Genomic DNA, 15,775 nt, shown 5'->3' on the forward strand with positions numbered 1-15,775 from the left:
GTGTGTTCTAGCCTGCAACAGTGAAACAAAGAACTAAGCCTGTGTCTGCCGGCAGATGGACGGACAAACAAGTATACAACACTATGCCTTAAGAAAAGGACCACGAGCCGGGCAGTGATGGTGCATGCCTTTAATCCCAGCACTTGAGAGGCAGAGGCAGGCAGATTTCTGAGTTCGAGGCCAGCCTGGTGTAGACTCTGTAGAGAGTTAGTTCCAGGACAGCCAGGGCTATACAGAGAAACCCTGTCTCGAAAAACCAAAAAAAAAAAAAAAAAAAAAAAAAAAAGAAAGAAAGAAAGAAAAGGACCGCTAGAGCTGGGGGGAGGAAGAGCCATGGCTGCTCTTCCAAAGGACTGCAGTGACTACATGGGGTGGGAGGTTACAACCTCCTACACCAACTCCAGCTCCAGAAAATCAGGCATCTTCTGCCTCTGAAGGCACCCCATCCTGTCCGCACCCATGTGTAAATTCTCACAGATGCATACATATATGCATAAAGATAAAGTTTTTTAAAAGAAAGGAAGCCTGGCCAGCACGCCAGAGCCGGAAGAGGCTCTGTGGATGTGATTTTAAGTGAGATGTGCTTGGCACGAAGGGACAAACATGCTGTGCTCTCCTGTTCTAGATACCCAAAGTAGTCAGAAAGTAGAATGAACAGTGTTTGCCTGGGGTTGGGGGAAGGGGAAAAGCTTAATCTGCTTCAAGTTGGGAAATGAAGTAAGTGGTGGGGCTGGAAAGAGCTGATGGTCATCTCTGGGCTGTACATTTAAAAAGTAGTTAAACTCGTGAACCTTCTTTAGTTTACCTGTGTTTCGCCAAATAGAAAGTGGAAACAAGGAGAAAGAATGGTAGGAAACAAAACCTATCTCCACCCACCCTGTCTGCAAGCAGGAACTCTGTCAAATTTGCCTGAGCCCTCTATGGTTCTCCCAAGCATCCATCTATGCTGAGAATTGCTCTGTAATCTTGTCCCCCACCTCCACCCCAATCCCTGAATTCCCCCCTCCCCAACTCTCACCCCTCTTTCACAGAGAAAGATGATTAACATGAAATCTTTGAAATTTTATGAAGGAAATTAATATGGGGATTCCAGACAGTGAGGGGTCAGGACCTCTTAAATAGGATGGTATCCTGGTGTGGTAAGAACTGATTCCTATGCCCATAAAGACCTTTAGGAAAGTCTGTAGGCTGGACTCAGACAGAAGGAACAAGCAGAAACTAGATTGGCTTGCTAGGCAGGTATGGGAGCTTAGACTGGAGTTCTGGGAGAACAGGCTGGAGTGTTAGTCTGCAGCTAACCTAACAAGCTATGACAGAGACCCCAGGTTACTATGAAGTCAGCAGAGATTCTATTCAATTTACTTTATTTTCATGTGCGTGTTTTGCACCCAGGTATGTAAGTGTCCATGAGCCTGCCTGGTAATCACCTTGGAAGTGGAGTTACTTGTTGCTGGGATCCACCATTTGGGTACAGGGAGCAGAACACCAGCACTCAGGAAGAGCAGTCAGATCTCTTTACTATTGAGCCATCCCTTCAGCTTTCAACAGACTTTTTTTGAAAGAGGAAGACAAAGCTGAGTGTGACTGTGTGTGCCCATAGTCTAAGACTTGGGAAGTAGAAGCAAGAAATCAGGCGTTCAAGGTCATTCTCCAGTATCTCCCTAACCCTAAGCCTAACCTAACTCTCTAATTCAGGTCATCCTCAGGTATAACCCTAACCCTAACCCAGACCTGAAGACAAGGCTAGGCCTAGCACTAATCTAACCTTAACTCTAACACTAGCCCTAGACCTAACCCTAACCTTAACCTAACCCTAGCCCTAGCCCTAACCTAATCCTAACATAACCCTAGCTCTATCCCTAGCCCTAACCCTAACCCTTACCCTTACCCTTACCCCAACCCCAACCCTAACCCTACCTATACAGTGAATTTCACAGGCAAGTCTGGGATATGTGATGCTCTATATCAAAGGGGGAAAAAAGAGAAAAATAACTTAATGTATGCATTTAAAATATTGTATGTCGTGCATATGTGTTATATGAGTATGAGAGAATGCATATGTATTATATGAGTGTGAGAGAAAAGTATTTTTGTGTTTGTATGCATACATAGTACGAGGAGTTCAAGGCTAGGCTCTGCTAACAGTGAGTTTGAGGCAAGCATAGGCTGCATGAGACCTTATCTAAATACAAAGACAAACAAACAAACAAACAGAAAGCCAGTCCAATTGTAATGTGGAAGTGGGTTAAAGGAGACCAAAGGAAGAGAGGGAAAAATAACCAAGACCAACTTCCAGAATGTAATCACAATGTGGTGCGGGAAGACTGGGTCACCACTGTGAGGCTAGAGACGGTGGATAAGTCAAGATACCTCATGGAGGCAGAACCAGGAGGACTTGGTAAGGAGAAGTTGAAGTGAGTTGGTCTGATGCTTCTGGTATTCAAATACTAAGGTCTGTACCCCAAGACCTGGTTGCTCCAAGATGAGCAGATCCTCATGTATAAACCTCATCACTCAACTTATCTGCGATTGGTAAACAAACATGCCTATCTATACCTTGTAGCTGGGCAGACAAGAGGTAGGCGGGGCTTTGTTTCCCAAGCTTGGGGTCTGAGGCAGAGACCAAGGGAAGAAAGAAGAAGTGGCCATGGGGTAGGTGGATTGTGAGCACATGGTCATGAGGACCTGCCAGTTGGAGTAGGAGCAGCCCAGGTGGAGCATGGCAAGTGATATCTCTGGGTTAATGACAGGGAAGTAGACAAAATAGCATCGAGGGTTGATATCTGCCCAGCTCTAGTGCTTTAAGACTTATACATATAAAGGCTTGTGACTTTTATTTGGGAGCTAAATGACCTAGGGTGGGGTAGAAACCCCCAAAGGATATTCACCACAAGAAATCAAACTCCTTTCTGCTGTTTCCTTTCCCTCTGCTCAAATATACTTGCACCAATGGTTTTAACCATCCCCTGGTGTCTAAAGCTAAGAGCTCCAATATCACAAACATGATATCACAAGCCTGAACCTTTCAGGATCATACCCAAATCCCAGACACTGTGAGCAGCTCTACTATATCTGTAGGTCAGATATGGAGAGCAGGACTCAGCTCTGTTGTGCCTACAGTGTGCGCTGCCCTGCTCTGTGCTGCAGTTCCTCACCTTGAATGATGCCACTATCTGCACTCATGCAGCCATAACCCAGGGCTCATCCTTGAGTCCTCTTGCCTCAGTCCCTTGGATGAAATCTGTCCCCAAACTTTCTGTCGCGCAGACATTTCTCAACTCTCTCCTCTACTCCCCTTGCCTTTGTGCCTTACCAGCTTTTTTTTTTTTAAATATGGATTGCTTCACAAATTTGTGTGTCATCCTTGCACAGGGGCCATGCTAATCTTCTCTGTATCGTTCCAATTTTAGAATATGTGCTGCTGAAGCAAGCACGCCTTACCAGCTTTTATCTCTATCTACCTATCTATCTATCTATCTATCTATCTATCTATCTATCTATCTATCTATCTATCTATCCATCCATCCATCCATCCACTGAGACTGGTCTTGCTATGTAATCGGGCAGGTCTCCAATTTTCTTTTGCCTCCTTCTCCTCTTCCTCTCCCTCCTCCTCCTCTCCCTCCTCTTCCTCTTCCTCCTTTGGAGCCAGTCTCCTGTCACCCAGTCTGGCCTTGAACTTACCATATAGCCAAGCATGGTGTTGACCTCCTTATCCTCCTGCTTCCACTTTCCACAGACATTTACTTCCATGCTCAGCTAGCCTTGAACTTGTGATCCTCCAGCCTCAGTCTTTGGGATTATGGATGTGCACCACAGCACCAGGGATCAACCTCTTTCTTGTTTGGATTGTTGAAATCATCTCAAAAACGTCCCTGAAATTCTCTCGGGGGCAGTAAGATCATTCTAATCTTGGCTACTGGGTACCTGTGAGCATCTGCTGCTTTCCCAGCGGATGTGGTTGTGAGCTCCAGCCGGTCCGGGGGTCCTCTACCTACCCCTCTGCCGCAGTGTGGCCTCTGCTTCTTCTGCGGCTTTGAGCTTGACTGAGAGCTCAACACTCCCCAAGCAGAAGTTGTATGGGCCTATGCCCAGCATCAGCTGCTCCCACCCAGGCACGTCTGACCTTCTCCTCCTTACTCTTCTCAACACTGAATTTGTTTTTCATCTCAAAGAACCTCCCTACATATTTCATATCTACTTGACATCTCCACATGGCTGTCAAACAGAGCTCTAAAGATTAACATATCATGGATTTTTTAAAAGATTCATTTTATTTATGAGTACACTGTTGCTGTCTTCAGACACACCAGAAGAGGGGCATAAGATCCCATTACAGATGGTTGTGAGCTACCATGTGGTTGCTGGAATTGAACTCAGGACCTTCAGAAGAGCAGTCAGTGCTCTTAACCGCTGAGCCATCTCTCCAGCCCCCACAGATTTTTTTTTTTTACATTTTATTTATTTTACATGTAATTCCACAAAGTTGTCCTCCTACCTTTGCACATACTGTAGCATGCATACTCACCCACACACATCATACACACACACAAAATAACAATAAGTAAAAAAAAAAAAAAACAAAAAAAAACAACTAAAAACTAAAAAAGACTATGAGGGTGACAGCAGTCAGGCTCTGTCTGCTCCATTTCTTACTGACATTTCTAACCTTCCGGCTGATATAGTATAAATTTGGGGAGGGATGAAACAAAGTCTCACTATGTATCCCAGTCTGGCCTGAAACTCACAGAGATCTACCTGACTCTGCTGAGATTAAAAGTGGTCACAAATTTTATGGTTTCAGATTGGGACAAGGGACTGAGCTGCATATTTTACATATCAAAGCAGATGTGGCTTCCAGGTTCTCCCAGCATCCCTCAGTCCCTATGTGGCATACCCTACCCCTAATCTTGAATTTTCCCGCCCAGGGGCTGGGCTACTCTTTCTCCAGGGGACTCTTCCTGCTAGGTACCGAATACAATGACAGGGACTGCCTGCAGGAGGCCGGGATGGAGAGATCTCAGTAGACCTCAGCAGCTCTTTGTAAAAAACAGTTGCTCCTATTTCTTCTAACCTTAGCGTGAACAACGGCTGTATAGATTTCATTTGTGCATGACTGCTTTTCAGTTGTCCTTGATGTGCATTATTATTCTGTTATATCTGACTTTCTTACTTCTTTCTTCTGCTCTGGTGAATTCTGTGAAACTAGATGTTTCTTGATGTAATGATTTTTTTTTAAAAGATTTATTTATTTATTTAATGTATATGAATGCTCTATCTTCATGTACACCTGCATGCCAGAAGAGAGCATCAGATTACATTTATAGATAGTATTGAGCCACCATGTGGTTGCTGGGAATTGAACTAAGGTCCTCTGGAAGAGCAGCCACTGCTCTTAACCTCTGAGCCATCTCTCCAGCCCAATATAATGATTCTTCTTCTTCTTTTTTTAAAAATATTTTATTTATTTATTTTATGTATGTGAGTACACTGTCGCTGACTTCAGACACACTGGAAGAGGGCATCTGATCCCATTACAGATGGTTGTGAGCCACAATGTAATTGCTGAGTATTGAACTAATGACCTCTGGAAAAGCAGTCAGTGCTCTTAACTGCTGAGCCATCTCTCCAGCCCCCAATGATTCTTAAACAATTAAAAATTGAGGCACGGGGCACAGCACAGCACAGTCCTAATGGCCCAGGCCCATGCTGCATGTTCTTGTCTTGGAAACAATGTAACAACTGCACAATGGTAGTTCCAGATTAATGTTTGACTTGCAAAGCAAGTTCGAAGAAATTATGAGAAAATGAATGAGAGCCAACATTGGAACCCCAAGAAAGGTAAAAGTTATTGAAGTTATGAAATAAGCTTGGCACAACATTTAAGAGTGGTTCCTAGATAAGGAAATATAGAATATATAAAATCTTATATTAGTAAAACTCAGTCAAAATACTGGGACTCTTTTTTGTTTGTTTGTTTGGGGGTTTTTTGTTTGTTTGTTTGTTTCGAGACAGGGATTCTCTGTATAGTTCTGGCAGTCCTGGAACTCACTTTGTGGACCAGGCAACACTGTGACTCTTAGGAGAGTCATTGTGTGCAATGTGCAGAAGCAGAAAGCTAGCAGAACTACTGAGTTAAGGGTTAACTTGATTCTTTCTGGTCACTGCCCGGCAGCTTTGCCCATGTCATTTATCATTAGAGCTTCACAAGAAAATGCAAGTAGCTGACCTCGGAGCTCAGACCTCTGAAGTATAATAAGTTAAAAGCTAAAGTTTAAATAACGATAAGTTTACAATTATTATTGTGGCTACAGGCTTGGGAAAGCTTGAAACTTTGGGGAACAATTATAAATCTTAATTTTTTGTGGGATATGGTTATTCTCTTTCTCTCTCTCTCTCTCTTATGTTTTTTTTTTTTTTTTTTTTTTTGGTTTTTCGAGACAAGGTTTCTCTGTGTAGTCCTGGCTGTCCTCTGTATTCACTCTGTAGACCAGGCTGGCCTCGAACCCAGAAATCTGCCTGCCTCTGCCTCCCAAGTGCTGGGATTAAAGGCATGCTCCACCATGCCGGGCGTAGATATGGTTATTCTTTTGACTTTGATTTGGCAATGACTATACAGTGTCTTTTTTTCTGCTTGCTTTCAGAGTATCAATAAAAGACTAGGGTACGCAAAAGGCAGGAGAGCATGAGAAGAGCAAGCAGAAAGCAAGTAGAGAGTTGAGTGAGGAGAGGATGTGAGGTGTGCATGGAGTGTGTGTGTGTGTGTGTGTGTGTGTGAGAGAGAGAGAGAGAGAGAAGAGAGACAGACAGACAGACAGGCAGGCAGACAGAGATAGAGAGAAAGGAGCATGCCTGTTGTGTGTGTGTGTGATGTGTGTGTAGGAGTATGAGAGTTCAAGAAAAGAAAAGTGCACAGGAAAAGGCAGAGTGTGTGCAGCCTCAAGCTGTGAGCAAGTGAATGAGAAAGAGAGCAGAGAGTGAGAGAGAAGAGAGAGAAACTTTAAGCCTTGAAAAATTGCCTGTCAGTTTGTACCCCAAAAATAGTCTGTGTATATTTATCATGCGCCTTCCAGATATCCCTGCTTCCAGTTGAGAACTTGGATCCTGTGTCAAGGCTGGACCCTGACATCTTCCCTATTTAATCCAGACACACACACACACCCCTCTCTTTCTGTATGCAAACTCTTTCTTGCTTTCTCTTCTTCATCTCCTTTCCCTCCCTCTCCAAGTCGACTTCCCGGCCACCATTCCTGGGGTCAGTGAACTCACCCAAGAGCAGCTTCCCAATAAACATGCATTTAATATAATCTAACCTAGTTTGAATTGGCTCGTTTCACCTGTGGAGATAATATATCAACCAACACACTTGGCTGACACATTACAGATATTTGGCTGTTTTGATGGAAAAAAACAAACAAACAAACAAAAAAAACCCAAATAAAGCAAAACAGGGCTGGAGATGGCTCAGTGGTTAAGAGCACTGACTCCTCTTCCAGAGGTCCTGAGTTTAATTCCCAGCAACCACATGGTGGCTCACAACCATCTGTAACGGGGATCCTATGCACTCTTCTGGTGTGTCTAAAGACAGTGACAGCAACAATGTACCCACATACATTGAAATAAATAAATCTTAAAAAAAAAACACATGGAAATTAAAAGCCTGTGTTGGTAAGGTAGAAACAAGTGCTAACCTGGATGGGGCCCAGCTTACTCATAATTGTGCTGGCGAGGGTGGGACAATCCACTCATAACCTTGAAAAGAGTTTACAGAGACTCAAGCTTTCTCAAGGGCAGGCTGAGAATCACTGAGGCTAATGTAATCGCTGATTCAGCAACTCTACCTTTAGGAGATGCTGTTTCCTTACACTGTGGACAGACGCCAGGGCTTGTACATACAGACAAATGCTCCACTCTGAGAGGCATCCTCCACATCTACGGGTTTCTTTGGCAAACCCACTCATGTGTTCTGAGAAGTATAACAAAGATGCTTATTGCAGCCCTGTGTATAACAGACGTGAAACAACCTAGTTGATCTGTCAGTGGAGCCTCTAGCAAACCATGCTATATCTACAATTAGAGCACCATTCAGCTACTAAATAGGATGAGACGCATCTGCACACTCAAGTGTGAAAGAAGCCTGAGATACAGCAAGTGGAATCAACACAGCATAAAGAAACATACAGTATGCCAGTGTGTGTGTTGAATAAAATGATTAAATAAACATGTGTGTATAATATACGTATAAATAAAGTATATATTAATATATATGTATATGTAGAATGTTTGAGAAAAATTTTGGTCAATGGTTGCTTGTGGGGAAAATAAGGATTGCAAGTATGAGGAAACCTTAGTGGACATTGGATATTCTTACTCTTAAATCTTTTCAATAATTACTAAATAATCTTAAGCAATAAGAGAAGCCAGGCATGTTGGTACACACCTTTAATCCCAGCAGAGAATTTAATCCAGCAGTCTGAGGCCAGCCTGGTCTACACAGTGAATTCTAGGCCAACCAGGGCTGCATACTAAGATAGATCCTGACTCAAAAACAGACAAACATAAATAACAGCTAAGTAATAAAAGAAGAAGTGTCAGGCTGGGGTTATGTCTTGGGTGTAGGCTGCATCCTAACCTACAGCAACCTGCTGTGTGAAGCCTGCTCCACAGAAGTCTGTTTACTCCCCTGGGAGAAAGCACTTGTCCAAGGAGTGTAGTGTAGGGCCCTTGGGGGCGTTAAGCCAACAGCCTGTTTTGAGACGCTTGAGACGCCTGAGCATATCTGGTGACTGCGATGAGGGATACTCTGAAGGCTTTTTGTTGATTTTCTCTCCCTGCTTTGAAACCCTGAGCTGTCTTGGAATAGAAGCTTCAGAGAAGCCCTGTAGAAGACTCTTCGCAGATTCGCCTAGAATCTCCTGGCTCTTTTGAATCTCAAAATTGACTCAATTCCTCAGCAACTGGCAGGCCTTCATAGAAAAAGCATGAATTTATTATGTGAGGACCCCAAGTTCAATCCCAGCACCACACAGACACAAAAAGAGAGTAAGGAGGTAGCAGGAGTCCTTAAAACTGCTTCTTTGGACAAAGAGCTTTAGCCCTCTGTCTGATAAAGCTGCTTAACATAAAACTGTCAAATCTTTTGTAGCCTCTGTATTTCTTGTTTCTCTGTCTTTTATCTATATATGGTATGGGGCAGAGGCTGAATATTTTCTGTTTGCTTGTTTTTCTCGGCAGTTTGTTTCAAAATGGGCAGCTGACCTAGGTGGGAAGCCAGGTGAACGGCAGGGGAGAAAGAGAAAGGACTGGACTGGAGGTCTGGAGTATGACCTTGATCCTCTTCATGACATGTGGCCCTGGTCCAATGGACTTTGTTCAGAGAAACTTGATTAGAAGTGCTGTTATGAGCCACATGGGTGGCTGAAGACATAGGTCCATACTAAAGTGCTTGCCCCACACAGACAGGACCCTGAGTCTAATCCTTAGCCCTGTGATACACAGGCATGTAATTTTCTAGGAGTGGGCACAGGCCTGGAATCTTAGCACCCAAGAGGTGGAAGCTAAGACCCAACCTCATCCTCAGCTATGTACCATGCTGGAGGCCAGCCTGGCCTATGTGCAATGCTCTTTCAAATAAGTAAACAAGATTCACGTAGTACACAGTACGTCAGGGGCAGCCAAAGATCCCTGAATGTGACTCCAGTCCCAATGGTGGTTCTAAATAATCACTTTCTTCTACAGCCCAGCCCAGCCTCGCACGACGAGTGTGGGAAGATGGTCTTGATTCCATGCACTGTAGGCTGGCTTGGCTAGCCCTAGTCATAAGGAAACTGCATTGTTAGGCTGGGCCCACAGAGCAGGAGAAAGGGAACGGGGAGAGCTCTGGTGGGCCTAAGGTTTCCCAGGCTCCAGTGCTCAGAGGAAGGTGAAGTTTCAAGGAGATTTTGGAGAATAGTATGAGGGGGCCTACTGTCAGGGATGCAGAAAAGTGACTTAGTAAGCAAGAAAACCATCACTCAGCCTCAAGCTTTTCTGTTCCTCCCTACCACGCAGGCCTAAGCAGCCACTGCAGAACTGGGGATGCTCTCAGCAGAAGAGCACTTGCCTAGCAAGGCAAGGCCCTGGGTTCAATCTTCAGCACCAAACGTAACATAGAAGCATCGGTGTCCCTGCTCCTGGTTCCAGGGCTGGATGGCCCCATCAGGATCCCCTAGCCGACACACTTGATGATGGTGGAATTGCTTCTAGCCTCCAGACTAGACTACACACACTCACAGACCAGCAGAGCTCTTAAAGACTGGGGCCTTGGTACACAAGGTTCCTCTCCTACTCTCCTCTGGAAAAGCAAGCCTAAAAGGACTCTCCCAACACACCTGGCACAAGCCCAAGCCCCACCCCCGGTCCCCCAAGAAGCCCTTACCTGCGATAGTTCCACTTTCTCCTCCTCCAGAGGCAGCTTGAAGCCAGGAGGCAGCACAAGGCTGCCAAGCCTGGCGTCCCCCGGATTCTTCTGTGTTGAGGCCAGCTGTATTAAAATGAACTTTGTTCCCTGAGGATTTGTTCATGGACATGTTATTGTGTACTTGGCTGCAGTTCCCATGGCTACAGGCTCACAAAGAGAAGGGAATGGGTATTCACCAGCGGTTTCTGAAAAATAGGAATTTGACCTCATTTATAGTCAAACATGCAGCAGAAATTCTTGCAATAACCTAACTTAAAAAACACCACCACTGCCCTGCTGACGTATGAATTTTATCTCTGGTTCAACCCAGGTACATTATAGCTTTGAATTGGTTATCAAGGATAAACCTCTATGCCAGGCAGTGATGGTGCATGCCTTTAATCCCAGCACTTGGTAGGCAGAGGCAGGCAGATTTCTGAGTTCAAGACCAGCCTGGTCTACAGAGTGAGTTCCAGGACAGACAGGGCTACACAGAGAAACCCTGCCTTGAAAAACCAAAATAGATACATAGACAGACAGACAGACAGTTTTTAAAAAATATATTTTAAAAAAATCTGTATATTTGGACTACTGAGATGCATCCATAGAGAAAGGCCCTGACTGGCAAGGCTGCTGGTTCCATCCATGTAACTATTGTGGTGACAGGAGAGAACTGATAAACACATACATGCATACATATACACACATGCACACACAAGAGAGAGAGAGAGAGAGAGAGAGAGAGAGAGAGAGAGAGAGAGAGAGAGAGAGAAAGAGAGAGAGAGAGAGAGAAGAGGGAGATTAGAAGTTTAGAAGTTCAAGGTCATCCTAAGCTACATAGTGAGTTTGAGGCCAGCCTGAGTTATAAGAGACTGTCTCAGTAAACAATGAAACAAACAAAATTCACTATCATTCACTAAGAACCCAAAGCTGTCTTTCGGAGGGCCACCAGGAAGACACCAAACATTGAACAAAGGAAGTAGGAGTTGTGATTCTTCAGAAAGGACAACACAGTCTAGGGAGGCCTGAGGCAGCAGCTGAAGGCCTAAAAGTGACTCACCACAGGACTTACATGTACTGGGTCTCTAGGATTTGGACAGGGGTTTTGCTCTGCTTAGAGCACTGTCAGGAAGCAGGAATGACTCTGGCTGAACACAGTCTATCTGAAAGAAGAGCAACAGGCCACAGCAGGCTCTCAGGGGCTCCTCCAGGTCAGGCAGATGGAGCCTGGGCTCTATCACACATCCTGCCTCTTCTCCAGGATTTTGCTAATCAGGAGCAAACATGTGTAGTTGGACTAAGATAAATGTCCCCTCCTTTTGTTGAAGGGCTCTCTGTGGCATGACAAAGGCCGTTTTGTAGCATTTGGCACTGGTCAGAGAACATCACACAATGGCATCGCGCATAGTCTCAAGGAACAAAAACAGCTAGGAATCCTAACACAGAGCCTGAAGCCCGTTTTGTCTGCGTCTTTGTCTTTTGTTTTGTTTTGTTTCTCTAGGCAGGCTTTCTCTGTGTAGCCATGGCTATCCTGGAACTCACTCTGTAGACCAGGCTAGCCTCAGACCCAGAGACCCTTCCGGCCTCTGCCTCCAGAGTGCCACTTCATCAGGCTCAGTTTGGTTCTTTTGTGCAGGAGCTAGGAAGTGAAGAGGGCTTCCTCTTGTGGGCTTCCTTCTGTGAGGTGAGCACTGACCCACATCCGCAGGCCTAGTCTCACATCTTGTCTTTTTAAAAGCTCGAAGTGACTTTCTTTTCTTTCTTTTCTTTCATTCTTCCTTCCTTCCTTCCTTCCTTCCTTCCTTTCTTTCTTTCTTTCTTTTTAAAGTTTTATTATTTTTGCATATGCATGTCTGTTTGGATGCCCTTGGAGATCAGAGGAGTTTTGAACTTCTGGAGCTGGACTTAGAGATGGCTGGCTGTGAGCCACACACCGTGGGTCCTAGGCACTGAACTGGAGTCTACTCCAGCCGCGGCTTTGTCAGCGCAGTCACAGAGCACTCTGCCAGAGCAGCAGTGTACAGGCACAGCGGAGAGCACCTGGTGCAGTCTGCATTCCCCTTTGTCAATGGATATAAATGGAAACTGGTTTTGAGCTACTAAGTAAAAGGTGCGTTCTTTGCGTTGCGTGGGGGGGTGAGTTTTGGATCACCCTTTCCAGTAGCATCATCCCTATTCAGAGAAGTTTATCCCATGTGGTGTGCATGATAAGGGACTCAGTCATCCCTGCTGGGAGACAGCAAGAGTAGCCTATTGACCCATTTTAGAAATTTCTGGGCATCATTTTCATGAAAACGTGGCCCACTGGAAAAAAAGGTCACTAAAAATATCTGAAGACAACCACCAATAACATCCATGTCTATAAAGTAGAAGGAAAGGAAAAAGCCTACAAGCAGGACCAACTAGGGTATAGGTCACATTGGGTGGGGGTCTAGGGATCACGCATCACAAAAGGCATGGGCAATTTTTCATCTCTTGCAGTGGGCAGATTCTGTGAGGGAAGTTACAGCTTTCTCACTTGGTGACTTAGAAGTTAGGCTCAGTATGGCATCCCTGGAACCCTAGCGATTAGGAGGACTAACCTGGGCATGGAAGCGCCTGCTTTTAAGCCCAGTGCTTGGGAAGCACAGGCAAGCAGTTCTCTGTGAGCTCCAGGACAGACTGGTTTACAGTGAAACCCCGACTTACACAGCAAGAATGCGTGTGTGCGTGTGTGTGTGTGTGTGTGGTGTGTGTGGTGTGTGTGTGTGTGTGTGGTGTGTGTGTGTGGTGTGTGGTGTGTGTGTGTATGTGTGTGTGTGTGTGTGTGGTGTGTGTGTGTGGTGTGTGTGTGTGGTGTGTGTGTGTGTGGTGTGTGTGTGTGTGTGGTGTGTGTGTGGTGTGTGTGTGGTGTGTGTGTGGTGTGTATGTGGTGTGTGTGTGGTGTGTGTGTGTGTGTGTGTGTGTGTGAGAGATGTGTGTGTGGTGTGTGTGTATGTGGTATGTGTGTGGTGTGTGTGTGTGTGTGGTGTGTGTGTGTGTGTGTGTGTGTGTGTGTGTGTGATGTGTGTGTGGTGTGTGTGTGGTGTGTGTGGTGTGGTGTGTGTGTGTGTGTGTGGGGTGTGTGTGTGTGTGTGTGTATGTGTGTGTTGTAAGGGGGGCACTGGGAAACAGTCTCCTATAGAGAGCCCAGATGTTATATTAGTTTCTGTTCCTGACAGGCTAGGATTTACTTACTCAGTTACTGTTTATTTTTCTGAGACAGGGTTTCTCTGCACAGTCATGAATGTCCTGGAACTTGCTGGATCTAAAGGTGTGTACCACCACACCAAGCTCAGGGATAGATTTATTAGTAGCGTTACAACTGTCTAAGCAGAAGCAGTTTTGTTCAGGTTCAATTGTTACAGGACCAAAGCTTAGAATTAATTTTGTAAAAAAAAAAAAAAAAAAAAAAAAAGCCTTAAGGATGGACCTATGGAAGATGTCTTAGTTACAGTTTTATTGCTCTGGAAGAACATCCAGTGTGCTTTATATCTGAGCCATCTCTTCAGCCCCAGGAAGTGGAAATAATTGTTACTGGTTATCATAGTCATTGTTATGCTGGCTAGGGATGTAGCTTAGTTTAGAGTGCTTGCCTGGCACGCACAGATCCCTGGATTTGATAACCAGAACCACATTGGCTGGGTGTGGTAGCCTGCGTCTGTTCTGTTACTTAGATGAGGGGTAGGAGTCTCTCAAATTTGAAGCTGGTTTGGCATACACAAACCAACCGACTTCCCCCTCAATCTTATCTACAAGATGAAAGGAATGAATCAGGGCTAACTCCCTGTGTAAAGCACAGGGGTCTCAGACCTTCAGCAGCCTGCAGAGTCAAGAAGGCAGTTCAACTCAACAGGACCCCAGTAGCCAGTGTTGGTTCAAATTTGGAAAGTCTGACCCCCAACTAGTTTATTTTATCCATATTTAAGCACATCACAACTTGGTGAAAACTTATTCTGGTAATAATTAACTCGAATTTGAGTTAAAAACAAAACAAAACAAAACAAAAAACATACCAAAATCTCTTTGAGGAACAAAGAAAACTAAATACAGGTCAGATGTAACTCCATCAAAACTCTGTAAATTACATAAAGATAGCTTTTAAAGACTGTCTGGGGCTGGTGAGATGGCTCAGTGGGTAAGAGCACCCGACTGCTCTTCCGAAGGTCAGGAGTTCAAATCCCAGCAACCACATGGTGGCTCACAACCATCCGTAACGAGATCTGACTCCTTCTTCTGGAGTGTCTGAAGACAGCTACAGTGTACTTACATATAATAAATAAATACATCTTAAAAAAAAAAAAGACTGTCTGTGGAAGACAAATTTACAACTCTCTTTAGGTGCTGGAAGTCTCTTGCCAAACAGAGAGCCAAGGTCACCAGGTTAGTTAACGGCTGGTTCCAGCCTTCTGCAAGGTATAGCATTTCTTCCCTTGAAGGAACAACTTTCTGTGCTTAACATTACAGATTCCCCAAGTGTTTATCTGTGAGTGCAAGGACCCCTCCCCCATGCCTCCTACAGTAAAGAATTAGCATTTGTAGGAGAGAGTTATATTCGGTCATTTTGTGTTCAGATATGATTATGGAATATGCTTCTTATCCACCAGAGTGTGAATTTGCCTGAAATTGGTGTTTTGTAAAACTGAGCTGACCAAGCCACTGCCACAGCCTCGCTATGGGTGCTAGGCCAGTCCTGGCAACAGCAAGGCTTCAGGGAGGAGAGCAAGTTCCAGTCAAGAATTACCTTCTCACTGCTCCACCTGGTAGGGAGAGCAGGCTTGGCAATCCCTCTTGGCAGAACACAAGTTTCTTCAGTGCCGGACACATTTCTTGATAACATCTTCTAACAGCCACTTTGCTTCTCCACACTGCTACCTCTCCAGAGCCAACACTAGATTTGTACCCCTGACTGAGCAGCAAAAGAACCAACCAGACCCAGAGAGAGGAGCTTTGCCCAGATCTTCCAGTCAGCTGGTGACAGAGTTGGAGAAGAGAAACTGGAACTCTCTCCCGACACAGGGGTTTTCTATGTAGACTAGGGTTGGACTTGAACTCAGAGAGCCACCTGCTTCTGTCTCCTGAGTGCTGGGATTAAAGGTGTGAGCCAACACTGCCTGGTTTGACTTTGCTTAAACATCCAAGACAAAACCCCTTCCAGACGTTAGGGCAGGCTGTTAAATACCTCAGCTATCACCTCTTGTTCACAATGCCCTATACCTTCTTCTCTTTTGGGGTTCCTTGGAAGGTCTCATGACAGCTGGGATTCTAAGACCTTCACTAGCTTGTCCAGTCTTATTCTTGTAATCGCCACGTTCCTGC

General features: G+C 44.9%; 1 protein-coding gene and 1 non-coding gene across 3 annotated transcripts in view; both read right to left on the reverse strand.

Annotated features, from left to right (window-relative positions):
• The window catches only part of Tmem219 (transmembrane protein 219), a 42,603-nt gene that overhangs the window by 26,174 nt on the left and 654 nt on the right, over window positions 1-15,775 (reverse strand). Inside the window, exon 2 of one of the 2 annotated variants that reach the window (XM_006508155.4) lies at window positions 10,418-10,644. The gene's annotated coding sequence lies outside the window, so the exon portion shown is untranslated. Of the gene's footprint in view, window positions 1-10,417; window positions 10,645-15,775 lie in introns of those variants that run through there. The other variant, NM_001374613.1, reaches the window with a different exon arrangement.
• On the reverse strand, window positions 3,328-3,434 carry Gm23445. The gene has a single exon (XR_003947197.1). It is a non-coding gene; the product is annotated as a U6 spliceosomal RNA (small nuclear RNA).

Source organism: Mus musculus, chromosome 7, assembly GCF_000001635.26.
Source record: "Mus musculus strain C57BL/6J chromosome 7, GRCm38.p6 C57BL/6J".
In the NCBI taxonomy this organism is placed as follows: domain Eukaryota; kingdom Metazoa; phylum Chordata; class Mammalia; order Rodentia; family Muridae; genus Mus; species Mus musculus.